Below are 15636 nucleotides of genomic sequence, written 5' to 3'. Positions count from 1 at the left end.
ACAGACGATATTTAATTTTTACATTATTATTCATGTTTAATTTTATCGTTTAACACTGAAAATAAATAGATGAAATTATTTTTAAAAAAGAAAACAAAATCTGAAAGAGCTCAGATTTTGAATATCGCCCAAAAGAGGATTCCTTAAAGCTTTTCTTGCTGAACTCGAAGTCTACCAGTCTGCTTCTGCATTCACACCTGATAACTCATTTCTTTTTGTCTTTTTAGCTTTATAATTAAGCATCATTTTCCTCGCACTTACGCCATGTACAGTTCAACATCAAAATTACAAACATTTTAAAAGTAGCATGTGTTTAGAATTCTAAATGAAGTGTTAAGTGTTGTTACATTTTTTTTTTTTTTTTTTTTTTTTTTTTTTTTTTTTAGTCTTTTCTCAGATTAGCGCATCAGTGTCCCCAGTTTCCTAAAAAACAGGGCATACAAAACTTTTTTTTTATCTTTTTATTATTAAAGTTTTGTGTATTTAATTTATTAATTAAATATCATGTTCTTCACACTTGAGCGATATAAAAGTCAATTGAATAGCAAAATCACAAGATATTTAAAAACAGCAGATCTTTAGAATTTCCTATAGACAGTCTCACGCGCTGGAGATGCGAATGTTTTAACGAATGTTGCAACTGTTCGCTTTCAAATCGTTGAGTTTATTAAAAAAAACTCATTAAGGTTTAACAAAAACATGAAATATAAAATCCGAAATTCCAAATTCGGGCTTCCAGATGCTCATATACAGGTGGAGGACTATGTTATTCAAAATTGGGGATGGCCCTAGGTACCATGATTTTTTCACAGTGCGAGAAACATACATACATTCATGCAAATTCTTCATTATTTAATTTCTTTAAAAGTAATACAGGGTGATGCTATTTCGTGGAAAAAATCTGAAAAGTGATTCAGGCATTTAAAGTGATACACCGCCAAACCCTGTTTCGAGACTGATTGCTCATTCGGTCTAACGCTGGTTTGGATTGAAAATTCCTACATTTCGTAACTTCATCTTAAAATATTAAATCTGTCTAAAAAATGAAAAAAATGTCCTTCCACGATCACAGTGATCATGCAATTAAAACAAAAGGAAAGAAAATTTTTATGAAAGGAAAAATAATCTGAAGGCTTTCAGATTTTACATTACGCCCAAAGGGGTGTTTTTTAACGTTTTGTGTGCTACCTTTATTTATTAAATATCATGTTTTTCGAACTTAAACCACGTAAAATAAAATTCAACAGCAATATCACAAAATATTTAAAAAGAGCATATCATTAGAATTTCTGATACATAGTCTCCCGCGCTGGAGATAATTATTTTCGGGCCGATATGCTAACTACCCAGTGGACCGGCTGCCTCGCTGTCGGTGGAAAGGAAGAAAGTGTTGCCATTGATCGCATTTCAAATTGTTGGGTTCGTTAATAGAAAATGCATTAAAGCTTTATAAAATATGAAACTAATAATAATAAAACACACTCGAAACTGAAAATTCGGCTTCCACTTGCCCATGTTTGGGTGGACGTCTATGTTATTCAAAATTTGATGGTTCTAAGAATCCTCGTTTATTCGCAGCGCGCAGAACATGCATACGTACATGCAGCTTCTTCATTATTAATCTTTAAAAATAAAAATGGTGGCAACAATTGATACACCGTTTGTAGTAAACAGCAGCAAAATGTTTTCAGTCTAATAGCCTTAATAACCCTTTTTGGACTAAATGTTTCATATTAATACAGAAGTAGTTTTTATTAAATTTACTTCATACATCAATGAATAAATGTTACTTTTTATTGATTTGATTACTTTTATATGCTCAGTTTGTTTACGAGTTTGTTCCAAACTTTCAAATGTTTGTTCTAAAAATATACTTATTTCTATGCCCCTTAAAACAATACTTTTCCGCTACGAGTTTAAAAAGAGATAATACAAATAAATAAGATCTGAATAATTTACTACGAGATATAGTTATGAGGCTAATTTAATTTTCAAGAACTTCAAGCTGAGAGTCTTATGATTTCCAGTATAACGATAATTGAACAAATAATATTTTTCTGAATAAATATTTCTGGAGTGATCATGTTTCATTGGACAAAAAATAACCTACTTTCGTTATTTTACGTTCCCCAAAAGAAAAATCCCAAAAATGTCAAGTCAGAAAACATATTTCTAACTGACACATTCCAGTTCTTAAAAGGGAATAGAGAACTGTTTTGATTTAGCCGAAAAAGTGGGCCTTTTATTATTAGTTCTCTCGTTTTGGCAACCATAAAGCACCAACAGCAGCAGCGGCGCTAACAGCTGCATAAAACGGTTCGGCATCCGGAGTAAAAAACAATAAAAGCGTTCGGAAATACATTTTTAGAGAAGAAAATAAAATAAAATCTCCAGCTTTGAGTCATGGGATTGAGATGAAACCGAATAAACCAGTGCTGAAACTCTATAGATGCAGCCATTCGAAAGAGAAATGTCGCGAGTGAATGCACAAGTGGCGTAAGTCGATGTCAGTCCATTCTTAAAATTTAGAGTTAAATAACAATATAAAAATGATCTTCCAAGAAGTCGTCACACAATCCATTCAAATCTGCCCAACAGTTTTAAATGAAAATGGGTTTCCAGTAAATTTTACGTCAGACTTTTCATTCACAAATTATCACATTGTTTTAAAATAAGAAGTAGCGCCTGTAATATGTCAAGCATACTAAACGTCTCACAAAAAAATAGGCTAATGGATATTTACAACAATTCGAAAATAGCAACTATGGTTACATAACGCAATATATCGTATGAAAGAAAAATAATAAAAATCCGAAAGGCTTCAGTTTTTAAATTACGTCCAAAGAGACATTTTTAACATTTTGTCTGTTACATTTCTTTATTAAATATCACTTACCCCGCCCTTAAACCATAAAATTCAGTTCAAGATCAAAATCGCAAAATAGTTTTAAATTGAGCATATCTTTAGAACTTCCGATACAGAGTCTCGCGCGCTGGAGATAAAAATGTTTTTTCTGTACAACGTTGCCATTGCTCACTTTGAAATCCTTGAGTTTGTTAATCAAAAATTCGTCAAAGTTTTAAAAAATAGGAAATCGATCATAAAACAAATTTCAAATTTCAAATTTGGGCTTCCATGTGCCCATATTCGCGGTAGGATTACGTCATTAAAAATTCGATGGCTCTATGTACCATTGTTTTATCACAATGCGAGAAATATACATACATTTATGCAGATTTTTAATTATTTAATTTCATCAAATATAATGCAGGACTCTAACATTTAGTGGCAACAGTTTGAAAAGCGAAAGGGACATTTATGCAAAATCGCAAAACGAAAACAATAGTCCTTCAGGAACATTGAAATGTTGACATTTAATCGGGAGATTTCCAAGTGGGCATTTCAATTGCCATATGCGAGTCTTTAACAGATGTGGGTCGAAGAAAATTAAATCCATGCTTAAGTAACCAACCAAGAGAGACAAGCAATAGAATTAATCACTGATTGCAAAAGTTTCAGCTTTACCTTTCTCCAACATTATCTCAATCGTCCAGAAAAATCGTACACATTAAAAATAGAATCTGTTCGTACACTTTTCAGAAGATTTTGCTTTGCTATAAAAAACCGTCTACTTGGAATTTTTTTAACCGCTTGTCTGCTTGTTTTCATGCAAAATGGCGCTTTTAAAGAAGCAATTGATCGAATGATTTTGCTAAGCGAAAACATATTTTCTCAATATTTTGATAATTTTCATAATATTTTATTTTCAAACAAGAAACGCAGAAAAAATCATAGAGATTTTATAACTGAAATTTTTTAGTTGAATTTTAATATTATTCAGGCGTTAAGATTTAGTTTCATAAGTTCATTCATTTAGTTTCATTCAACCGTAACTATTATTTTGTTAGGAAAATAAGTGAAATATTTAAACGATATCCGATATTTTTAGTTTTTTTAAACATTTATTTTTTTTTAATTTAATGCAAGCTTTCTTCGAGAGGTTACAATTGTGCTTTGAAATTTGTACCTTGTAATTTTTAGTTTATTTACTTGTTTTCTAATTTCCAGCTTCTGCATTAATTTATATTTTTTCTTTTGAAGCGCTAAAAAATATTTTGAAAAGTACAAAAAATCTAGCCAAGAAAAATATACACAAACAATTACAAATATATACCTTAATCGTTTTGTATTTTTACACTAGAATATAAATAAAACACTAAAGTCAAAATTTTGACTTTCTGTAGAATCAAAACCAGTTGATACTGGAGCACAGTGTCGTATTCATACTGTTTTTCCCCGCAGCCGCCTATCCATAACCGCGAATCGAATGACGTCATAATCAGCAGACCACAGCTGAGTCTGAATGCTTTTTCGGGAACTGAGGCCCTAATATCTAGCGCCACAAAAATCCCCACAGCGCCATTTTATTTCCAATTCTTTTACAAATATATATGGCACCCTCCGTCTCTCTCCATACTCACCCCCAGCGAGAGCAGAGGTACATAAAAATAGTAACATCCATTCGTAAAGGCCGTCGTATTTCTTTGCCGCACGGGCGAAACGGTTATGATTATTTTTATACTTTTTCTGGAACTTTGTCACCGGCACATCGGAAGCGGAACGGATTACGGTATCGGAAGCGGGATGAGTTACGAGGGTAGAGTAGAACATTCGGGCGTCGTTCCGCCCGGACCTTCCAGGACGATTGGGATGGACGAAACGACGACTTTTGTCTTGTGTCATTGACTTTTAACTGGAGACGATTCGAAACGGATCATAGAAGTTCCCCGGAGTCGGGATCGTTTGGATACGATTCGTTTTCTTCATCCCTCCACCTCATTTCCTTCGCTATATCATCATCAGAGGGAAAATGCAGCTGTAATAGGGAAAAATTCGTAGGATTAAGATTGCTTAAAGAAGTTTTGTATGGCTATGCATTTGTCTTCATTGGGCTAATCCGCCGAGCAGCACATTTGAGTTAAGACATAATTGAAGATCATAATACGAACGATTAGTGTAATGACTCCAATTAAACGAAACGATTAAATATCCGCATAGACTTCTTAACATTTCCTTTTTTTTTTTTTTTTTTTGACAGCATTCATTATCAAATGCAATAATAAAATAATTTAACAAACAGAAAGGAATAAAATCAAGCAGAAAACTCAAATTACAGTAGGGAAAACAATTAAGCATTAAACGCTAAAAAATAAAAATAAATAAAGCAGGCTAAAATAGTTATTATAAAAAAGAAAATATGTATATTCAATAATTTTAATGAATCCAGGTACTGTAATTTCCCAGGTTTATCTTTATCAAATAATAAAGAAGAAGCCCTACGTGTTTTTTCCTTTTAATTCGCTTAGTTTGTTATCAATAAGAGATTAAATTTTAAAGAAAAGTTTAATTACTTATACTTTGCAGAATGGCAACACACTAGCGCATAGAAGGTAACACATTTTTATTTTAGGCAGTGGCAATACGTGTCTTTTAAATCGCTTCATTTGTTAATTAAATTTGAAAGAAAAATGGGGCAACATATTGTTTTTAAATCGCTGAGTTTGTCAATAAAAATTTCATTAAGTTCTCACGAAATATAAAATAAATAAGAAACAAATTCGAAATTCAAAATTTAGGCCTTAGAGATGGACATGTTTCAGTGAAGGAGTATGCGTGTTCAAAATTTGATGGCTCTAGGTGTCCTTTCACAATCGTTTTTCAACAATGCGAGGAACATAAAAACATACTGGTTCTTATTATTTAATAGCACAGAAGATGTGAAATATTTCATAAATATTTAGCTTCTTTGGTTAAATAAAAGAAATATCTGCTGTTGTCAACTCAAAAAATCGAAACTTCGCTCTTAATAACATTAAACCGCAGGAAAAAATAATTCATTTTTACAAGCGGTTTTTTACATTACCGTTTTTCAGATGTGCAGATTTCTGTATATTGTTTTTGAATGCAAAATGATATGAAAAGGAAATCATCAGAATATTTTAAAGAGTATTATATCGTTTTGAAAAAACAATATTAAGAATTAAAGGAAAAAAATCTGAAAGCTTGCAGATTTTACATTACGCCCAAAGAGGCATTTTTTTTTAATGTTTTAATATTTTGTGTGCTTCCTTAATTTATTAAATATCATGTTCTTTACACTTAAATTATAAAATTCAATTCAATAGCAATATCGCATGAGCATATCTTTAGAATTTCCGATACACAGTCTCTCGCGCTGGAGATAAAAATGTTTCTTTTTTTTTTCTTCGTACAGTATTACCATTACTCGCTTTGAAATCATTGAGTTTGTTAATCAGAAATTCGTTGAAGTGTTACAAAATATGAAATAGATAATAAAACAAATTGCAAATTTGGCTTCCAGATGCCCATATTCAGTTGGAAGATTATTACATTATTCAAAATTTGACGGCTCCGCGTTCTTTTATCACAATGCGAGAAACATGCATACATTTATGCAGATTTTTCATTATCTAATTTCTTTTAATATAACACGACTCTAATATTTGGTGGCAACAATTTGAGAAGTGAACCGGCATTCATAGTGAACCAACGCAAAATGCCAAAACGAAATTAAAAACTCTTCTGGGCAAACGCCTTTTGGGCTAATAATATAAAATATTTTTCTGTATGATCAGCTTAGCATTGTATTCAGGAACGACTGTTAAATGTGCTAATCGAAGATGAATGAAAAATTGAAGATCGATAAAAGATCTTATTGGTGTTCGATTGGCAGCAACGTGTATTTATGTCGAAAACGATTTTATCGCGACTGAAGACAATGATATTACCAAAAAAAAATATTTTATTCATGCCTTTATAAACCATTCAAGCTTAGAAAATTTCAAAAAACGTCAAAGTAGTTTACTACTTTAAATTTTTCTTTTTTACATTTTTTTATATTTAAAAAAAATTTTTATCTGCATTTGAAATCAGAGGAAAAAAGCAAACTCACTGCATCAGAAATAACTAGTTTTAAGATTTCTTTCTTCGATTGCTTGTACTGCATTTGTCCAGTTTGTTAAAATTCCAGAGTTAATGCTTCGTATAATTCAGCATTATTTAGCACTTGATTATCTTGGAAGTTAAAGAACTCGCTCATTCATAAAAAGAATAAAAAAAAGAAAAAAAGAAAGGAACTATCCGCTCAACAAGAAACAATCCTTTTGTAAAAGAAAAAATGCAGGATTATTTACTTTTTTCCTTTCTTTTTATAACATTCTTCCCGTTTCTTTCCTCACTTTCCCCTATTCTTCCTTACCGCCCCCCAAGTGCTGTCTTTTTGTGCCAGGGATACAAAAAGAGTTGTTCGAGTAATCGTTCCACGTATAGATTCCACTGCACTAGAATCCAATACTAGATCGTACAGAAAAAGGAGCGTTTTGAATTCTTGTCGAGTCGTTTGAAAGTTTTTACTTTTGGATCTCTTTATTCGCTTTCCATCTTCCCTCTCTTCTAAAGTTCGATTTGTACATTTTTCTTTTGTTTTTAAAGAGCGGCTTCCTTTTAGTTTATTCCTTTGGCATGATTTTACTCTGCGCTTCATTTCGAGTAAGCCGACTTGTGAAGCTTTAAATTTGTTCGACAAAAAGATTTTGCAGTTCAATCAAAAAGGGTGTTGACTTTGATACTGAGGATATAGAAGTCCGTCAGAAACTTAAATTTTGACTTAGTTTGTAATATTCTAATTGTTTCTGTTACACCTTGGTACTATTATCTTCATATCGAAGACTACGAGAAACACAAACTACAGTACATATAATCTATATATATATATATATAAAATGTCTGTGTGCTTGTCGTCTAATAACTCAGTTATAACTATAGCCATCGTCACCAAACTTTCTTCGATTCTTTTCTAAATCCTGGAAAAGGTCGACGTCCACTTTTTTCCAAAAAAGAACAGCTAAAATCAAAGAATTATTATAGCTAAAATCAAAGAAATCAAAGAATAATTAAGAACTCGAAAAATCGATGATTTTTGCCCTCGTTTTTCCGAGTGATAATAGTCTCAGAAGCTACAGATGAAAATCTGTTTTATTTCAAAAGTTGTTGCCACTGCTCGCTTACAAATCCAGAGTTTGTTAATCAAAAATTTCTAAGTTTTATGATGAAATAAAAATAGCATTGCCAAACATTTTTTTTCATTTTTTATAATAATTTTTATTTTTTTATTTTATTATATTCATGTACTGATGTGGAATCACCAAAAATTAAAAATTTTCATGTGGAGGTCCACACTTACAAAAAGTTTCATAAGCAGATAACTAATATTAGTTATCTGCTTATGAAACAATTTTTTCCCTAATAGCCTATCTTTAAAATCAGAAGCGATGATTCTCAAACTTTTCTGCTTCGCGTACTCCCTGACATTATCCATTAGCTGGTTTACATATTGTATAGATACAGTGGATGGACAAAAATATGGAAACACCTTGTGAAATGCATGTTTGAGAAGAAAGATTGATTTTAATGAAATATGTAGGTGGCGCTGGCGTTTTTGACTACTGACGCTACCTATACAACTTCGTAAATGTGCTAAACAGTTCAGTTGTTGTCGGAGTACTGTTATGTGAGGTTGTCATTGCATTATGTCAGAGTTAACAGACTTCGAACGTGGGCAAATTGTTGGAGCACGTATGGTAGGTGCTTCCGTAAGCAAGGTAGCCGAGGTGTTTAGTGTTTCAAGAGGTACTGTATCGAAGATTTATTCCGCATATTTGAAAAGCGGAAAAACATCATCTGCTAAATCACAGCGCGGACGAAAGTGTGTCCTGAGTGATCGTGACAGACGATCATTAAGGGCAATTGTGACGAAAAATAAGAAGACCACAGCTGCAAAAGTTACTGCTGAAATAAATGTTGTGTTACCGAACCCTGTGAGTACCAAAACCATTAGAAGGGAGCTTCATAAACAGGGAATTGCTGGCCGTGCTGCAATTGAGAAGCCACTCATCAGTGATGCTAATGCCCGTAACAAGAAAAGGTGGTGTTTAAGTCATAAAGCCTGGACTATAGAGCAGTGGAAGCGAGTAATATGGTGTGACGAGTCTTCTTTCACATTGTTTCCCACTTCTGGCCGAGTTTACGTCTGGGGAACGCCATCTCAAGCCTATAATACAGATTGCTTGTTGCCAAGAGTGAAACATGGCGGGGGTTCTGTTATGGTTTGGGCAGCCATATTGTGGTTCTCTGCTAGCTCCATGTAAACTGTGTCAGGGCACATGACTGCCAAGACTTATGTGAACATTTTAGCCGATCGAGTTCATCGCATGGTACAAACTTTGTTCCCCGATGGTGATGGTGTCTTCCAAGACGACAAAGCCCCTGTTCACACAGCTTACATTGTCCAGGACTGGTTTTCTGAGAACGAGGATAATTTGTCCCATCTCCCCTGGCCACCACAGTCACCAGACCTGAATATTATCGAACCTTTGTGGTCTACATTGGAACGGAAAGTGCGTTCTCGTTATCCACCGCCAACATCGTTATCTGAACTTGCCACCGTTTTGCAGGAAGAATGGTATAATATTCCCTTGGCAAACATACAGGAACTGTATTTATCCATTCCGAGAAGACTGCAAGCTGTTTTGGATGCCAACGGGTTTCCTACACCATATTAAGCAAAGAAACATGTTTTCTGAAAGGTGTTTCCATATTTTTGTCCAACCCCTGTAGATGAGATTATACTCTCAGTAAACTGAAGCACCGAGTTCACAAGAATATTACCAAAGACAACGCCTACGGTTAACTCAAAGTCATCATTCAGCCGAGAGCAATTAAAAAGGCATTCGGCAGTTGGAATAACACATAACAACTATTAGCAATGTACTTATATTTTCAAGCAGCTTAATCAAAAGAAAAAGCTCATTTTATTAAATCAAAAAAATCATAAAATGCCTCTGAAAAACTCCCTTTACAAGAGAGCTTATTGTTATTATTTACGTATTCCGCCCTAAGGCACTACACGGAAGGGAGGGATGCCTTCGTGGAGGACCTTCTAAAGGAAACTGGGTCGTATTAGCATGTTGCACATGGGAAAAACTACAAAAACGCTCATGCAGCCAGCCCGTTCGTCGGGCCTCGAACCTCGAACCGAACTACCAGTGTTCAGAGACTTTACGGCTCGGCCGCTGATAGTCTTTTACAAGAGAGTTTGACTAAAGGCATTATGATCAAACTCTCTCTTTCTCACACACACACAAAGCAAAACAAAAAGGAGGGGGAGAAGGAAAAGTCTGAAAGAGCTCAGATTTTAACGGTCGCCCGAAAAGTTTTTCTACGCTTTTGCCGAGTTCGCAGTCTGCTACTGTGGTCACTTCTGCTAACCGATTTCTATACGTCTTTTAACTTTATTATTAAGCATCATCTTCCTCGCACTTACGGCACGTACAAAAAATAAATAAATAAATAAAAAATAAAAAAACAAAATCTGAAATGTTTCAGATTTTAAATTACGTCCAAAGGGGCGTTTTTTAACATTTTGTGTGTTACCTTTCTTTATTAAATATCATGTTCCTCGCACTTAAACCATAAGATCCAGTGCTACAGCAATATCACAAAATAGTTTTAAAACGAGCATATCTTTAGAATTTCCGATACAGAGACTCACGCACTGGAGATATAAATGTTTTTTCTGCACAACGTTGCCATTGCTCGCTTTGAAATCCTTGAGTTTGTTAATCAAAAATTCGTCAAAGTTTTAAAAAATAGGAAATCGATCATAAAACAAATTTCAAATTTCAAATTTGGTCTTCCACATGCTCATATTCGTTGGAGGATTACGTTATTCAAAATTCGATGACTCTATGTACCGTTATTTTATGACAATGTGAGAAATATACATACATTTACGCAGATTTTCATTATTTAATTTCTTCAAATATAATGCAGGACTCTAACATTTTATGGCAACAGTTTGAAAAGTGAACCGACATTTATAGGAGTCCGACGCAAAATGCCAAAACGAAAGCAATAGTCCTTCGGGACTCAAGTCCCTTTGGACTAATAAAAAGAAGAAGAAGAAAAACGTGTGTTTACAATTCCCAATAAAGTGTTGGCATACACTTTTTCTCAACTATTCTCAATTTATCATAGCAATGTACAGTTTTCTTGCTAAGATCGCTTGCAAATTTCTTTATCGTTTTATTATTAACGTTTTACGTGTTAAATTAATTTGTAAAGACATTAGGATTTTATTTTGGAAGCCAGAGAGATGAAAAATGAGCAAGCGCCTTTGCCGGGAATCGAACCGCGGACATCTAGAATACCGGCCCAGCGTGCAGAACCACTACCCCACGAAGGCACGCTAGGAAGGCGGGAGATTAATTAAATATGATGTTCTTCGCACTTAAGCTATGTAAAAAAAATAACAAAATCACAAGATATTTAAAAAAGCTGATCTTTGATCTTTACGGCAGACAGTCTCACGCGCTGGAGATGCCAATGTTTTAATCCGCACAGTTTTGCCACTGCTCGCTTTAATATTGTTCAGTTTGTTAAAAATTCATTAAAGTTTTTAAAATATGAAATATAAAATTCGAAATTCAAAATTCAGGCTTCCAGGTGCGCAAATTTGGGGGGAGGACTATGTTATTCAAAATCGGTGCCCTAGGTTCCGTCATTTCTTCACAGTTTTTAGAAACATAAATGCAATCATGCAAATTCTTAATGTCTAAATATAATACAGGGCGATAATATTTCGTGGGAATCTGAAAAGTGATTCAGGCATTTAAAATGTTATTGCCGCCAAATCCTATCATACAGCGCAGGATTACATGTATCACAGGTCGAGAGCTATTGCTGATAAGGATAGGTAAAGCCAACTAAAGAATTATGCAGGTTCATTCCCCAGAGTAAATATTTTACGATTTTTTTTTCCTGTTAAAAACAAATAAAAAACAACAATAACAAACAACCCCCCCCCTTCGAAGAAAAAAATAACATCCGAAAACAGAAGCGGTCAAAAGGGAGCGAAATTAAGAACCTGCAATGAACTAGTTACCGATTTGAAGGTACATCGTCTGCTGAAGGACGGGAAAAAGTGTAAACGCGACACAGGGGGGAATAACAATAATAATAATAATAAAACAGAAAAGGGGAAAAAACATTCCTAGTGTTTGTGCAAACGATGACGAATCCGTCGGCTGGCGAGGGAGAGGGCGCTACAGTCGGAGGTGCGTACTTCCCACAGCAGATGTCACTGGCATTTTATGGGATCCGTAGAGATCCGAAGAAGATGCGGAGAATCGGAGGAGGTGGGGGACGGAGGGTAGTGCGCTCCGATCCACTGAAGTTTCTCTTTCCTTTGACATTGATAAATGAGTCCGTACTTGGTCTAACCCCCTTTCGCGCACACTTATATTTTCTTTGTGTTTTTTGCTCGTCCACGAACTCGCTTTGTTTGTTTTTATTTTTATTTTTTCCCTCTTGCCCCGTATGGTTCTTTATTGTTATTATTTTTACTTCTCATCAGTATCCGATCACAAGAATAGCCACGCCCCCAACTATTCCCTTCACTTCATTTCTTATTAGGCAGCGAATTTTTTTTTTTTTTTTTTTTTTTTTTTTTTTCCTTTCGTCTCTTTTGTTTTGTTGTGTTTATTTTTCTGATCCTTTTCCTGGGTCTTCTTTTCACCAAATCTTTTGCTGCCCCCTTTTTTCATTTTCTTTTATAATTACCAGCAAAAATAGCAATCTGCAGCCAATAGACTCGTAAAGGCATTCGGCAGCTTTTGTTTGAAGTTTTTATTTATTTTTTTATTTTACCCCTCCCCTTTTTACCTCTTACATCTTTTGTGTGAATAATTCCAGTGGTATTTGCGTTTAGTACTATGGAACAAATAGAAGAAGAAGGTGGGTTATGGGTGAAAAAATGGCGAAAACGTATCTTTCGCGAGTGCTAATGACGTAATAATCATAGATAATCTTCGAAATAATCCGAAATTGCAAAGAATAAGAAAACACGTCAAAGGGATATATCTTTAATTTCTTTTTCTTTTTTCTTAAGAATTCTTTATTGCAAAATTCCGCCGATACGTATTTAAAAACTTTTAAGAAAGGCTTAATTATAGAGCTGCGTTAAGAAGCTCATCAATTTTTACTTCTCCTGATCACCAAAAAACATTTAATTAAAAAAAAATCTGCAATATTCGTTCCGAAATGTTACAATTTAGAATAGAATTCAGACAAGTATTAAACTTGGAATTAAAGCTACATTTAAATGATATCCAGAAAATTCGAGTATGTTTTATAAAATGTGGCTAATAGTTTTCTTTATTTTACGTTTTATCATTGCTGTACTTATTTCGATATCAACACACGTTTTGGGAGACCATTAAAATCTGAAACCTATTTTAGTTAACCTCATATTTAATTTACATGTCAGTATTTTAATTATTTAATATATTATTGTTTGTTTAATTATTTAATACATTATTGTTTGTTAGTTAATTATTTAATACATACTTGTTACGCACTTGAATCGTTTCTTGCCTTGTAACTACCGTAAGGTTGTGGCAAATGGTGGAGTCTCCTAGATGTTCTTTCCAAATTTCATTTCCGTTTAGAATATTTTATTTCGTGAAAGTCTCACGAAAGAAGGCTCACTTAATCTACAGTCTCAGATGAGGTGCAGAAAAAAAAAATGTGGTGACAACGACATGTGTTGCGACAGCAAATATGGGGATGTCGGGGTGGGCTTGCAGTGGTTACTTTAAAGTAACAAAGGAATTGTAATGTTTATTTTGTATAGTAACGTTTATTTTGATAGGCTAAGAAATAATCGAAATACTCGTTAATTCGTGATTATTAGCAGGTTTCGCTAAATTAATAACGTTTTAAGAAATAGTAAAGAATGTTCCTGATAAAAAGTTTTAAATTTCATTTATCAAAATGAGTCATTTTCAAGTTGTTTCCTTATTGAAATTTTATACTGTCATTGTCACTGCAAGAAATGTACCCTCATTTGAAGCTGACGAAGGAGAGGAAGAACTCCCGTTCAGTGAACAATAATTGATAAAAATACGTAAATACGAAGGTGTTTCGTCTTTACTCGAGTTATAAGTTAAAGCCAAACCGGCAATTCTAGTCAGGCCAAAAATTTCCGCGAATAGAAGAGATTACGAACCAATGCTGATACTCAAAGAACTTATTCTTATGAAGCATTTTAGCCAATTCAATTTGGAGTAAAAAGCAATTTCTGTAGAGAAATCCGAAAAAACTCGAGTAACCGTCCCCGACACCTTCATGTTTATGTATTTGAGTTCTATATTATTTGTAAAAATTAAACATTGGAAATTGTCATTATGAAATAGAATTCAAAGTAAGGTTGAAATAAACATAGAAGATTACAAAATAAGATAAATAATGCAAACTTTGTAAAAACAAATAACAAATAATATAAAAATAATAAAATAAAAAAGATAATAAGAACAGTGAATGTACATGAAGATATAAAGGCCAGAAAAGGTATTAAGTAACTTACATTCTTTCTAGTGGGGAGTTGGCAAAGTGTTCTTCTCGTGTCTGACTCATAAGTGTAGGGTGTCCGAAAATTCTTAGCGGCAGTGGGGGCTTTGTATAATATCAGTCGGTAAGACTTGGGTGAAGTAATTTATGGTAGTGAGTGGGACTCGGAATTCTTGAGGGATGTATTATATGGAGTTCTTATTTGAGTGAGACTGTCTGTTATTTTTTTTTAATTTTTTGAGTGAAACTGTCTGTTAAAATTTTTTTTGAAAATACTAGTGAATGGAAATTAATTAATTTCTGGATAATTGTCGTGTCGCAATGATTAAGAATTTCAGAAAGGAAAAAAGGAATTTTCACTGTCCAAGAACTATTAGACAGTCTAAAGTTATGAAATAGGCCCATTTTTTTTTAGGAACAGCATAGTAACAGCAAAAGTATGAAGACAATTAGCTTTTTACAATATATACAACTGAGTAATTACACTATATACAAATCCTTCAACTGATAGTCATCCAACTTATACCGCCTTCTCAGATTTAGGAACAAATTATCATATCCCTATCAGTTAAATGATTTAGAGTGAGTATTTAACGCCTGCTCTTTTAAGGCAATGGTTGATAAATTAAATGGGTATTAGATTATTTTTGAGAATTTTAATAAGAAGCAAAATTTTGCGTTGTAAATCTATTGTATCTGTGCATATAATTTTAATTCGTTGTATTTGATTTAATTATTGTATTGTTAATTACTTTTTTGGATATGTTGGATTTCCAATTTATTAATTTGTTAGTATTGAAATTGAAGTTTCTTGTTTTGTCAAAAAGTAAAATTTTTTTGTAGTTAATGATTTGAAGATCTAGAAAGTCTATGCTATTTTGTGAATTATTAGTTTTATTAAGTGTAAGACAATTCGGATAAATCTCGGAGTGTTCAATTTTACCAAAATTATTAATTATAATAAGGTCATCAATATATCTGTAGTATTATATATCAATATATCTGTAGTATCAATATATTTGTAGTAATTTAACTCTTGTGATTGTAGATTTGTTTGGAAGTTAAATTCTTTGACAAATAAAAAGATATTACAGATCGAGGAGCTGGAATGTAAGCCCATTGGCAATCCTCTGACTTGTTTAAAAATT

At 33.3% G+C, this 15636-nt stretch overlaps 1 protein-coding gene across 2 annotated transcripts in view; it reads right to left on the bottom strand.

Annotated features, from left to right (window-relative positions):
* LOC118185374 (dachshund homolog 1-like) overlaps window positions 1-15636 on the bottom strand; it is a 546499-nt gene that overhangs the window by 66260 nt on the left and 464603 nt on the right. The window lies entirely within an intron of this gene.

Source organism: Stegodyphus dumicola, chromosome 9 (genome assembly GCF_044657685.1).
Source record: "Stegodyphus dumicola isolate Sdum_Otavi_A_Nest chromosome 9, ASM4465768v1".
Taxonomy (NCBI): domain Eukaryota; kingdom Metazoa; phylum Arthropoda; class Arachnida; order Araneae; family Eresidae; genus Stegodyphus; species Stegodyphus dumicola.
The sequence above is the reverse complement of the archived record's forward strand: the minus strand, read 5'-3'. Positions and strand labels throughout refer to the sequence as shown.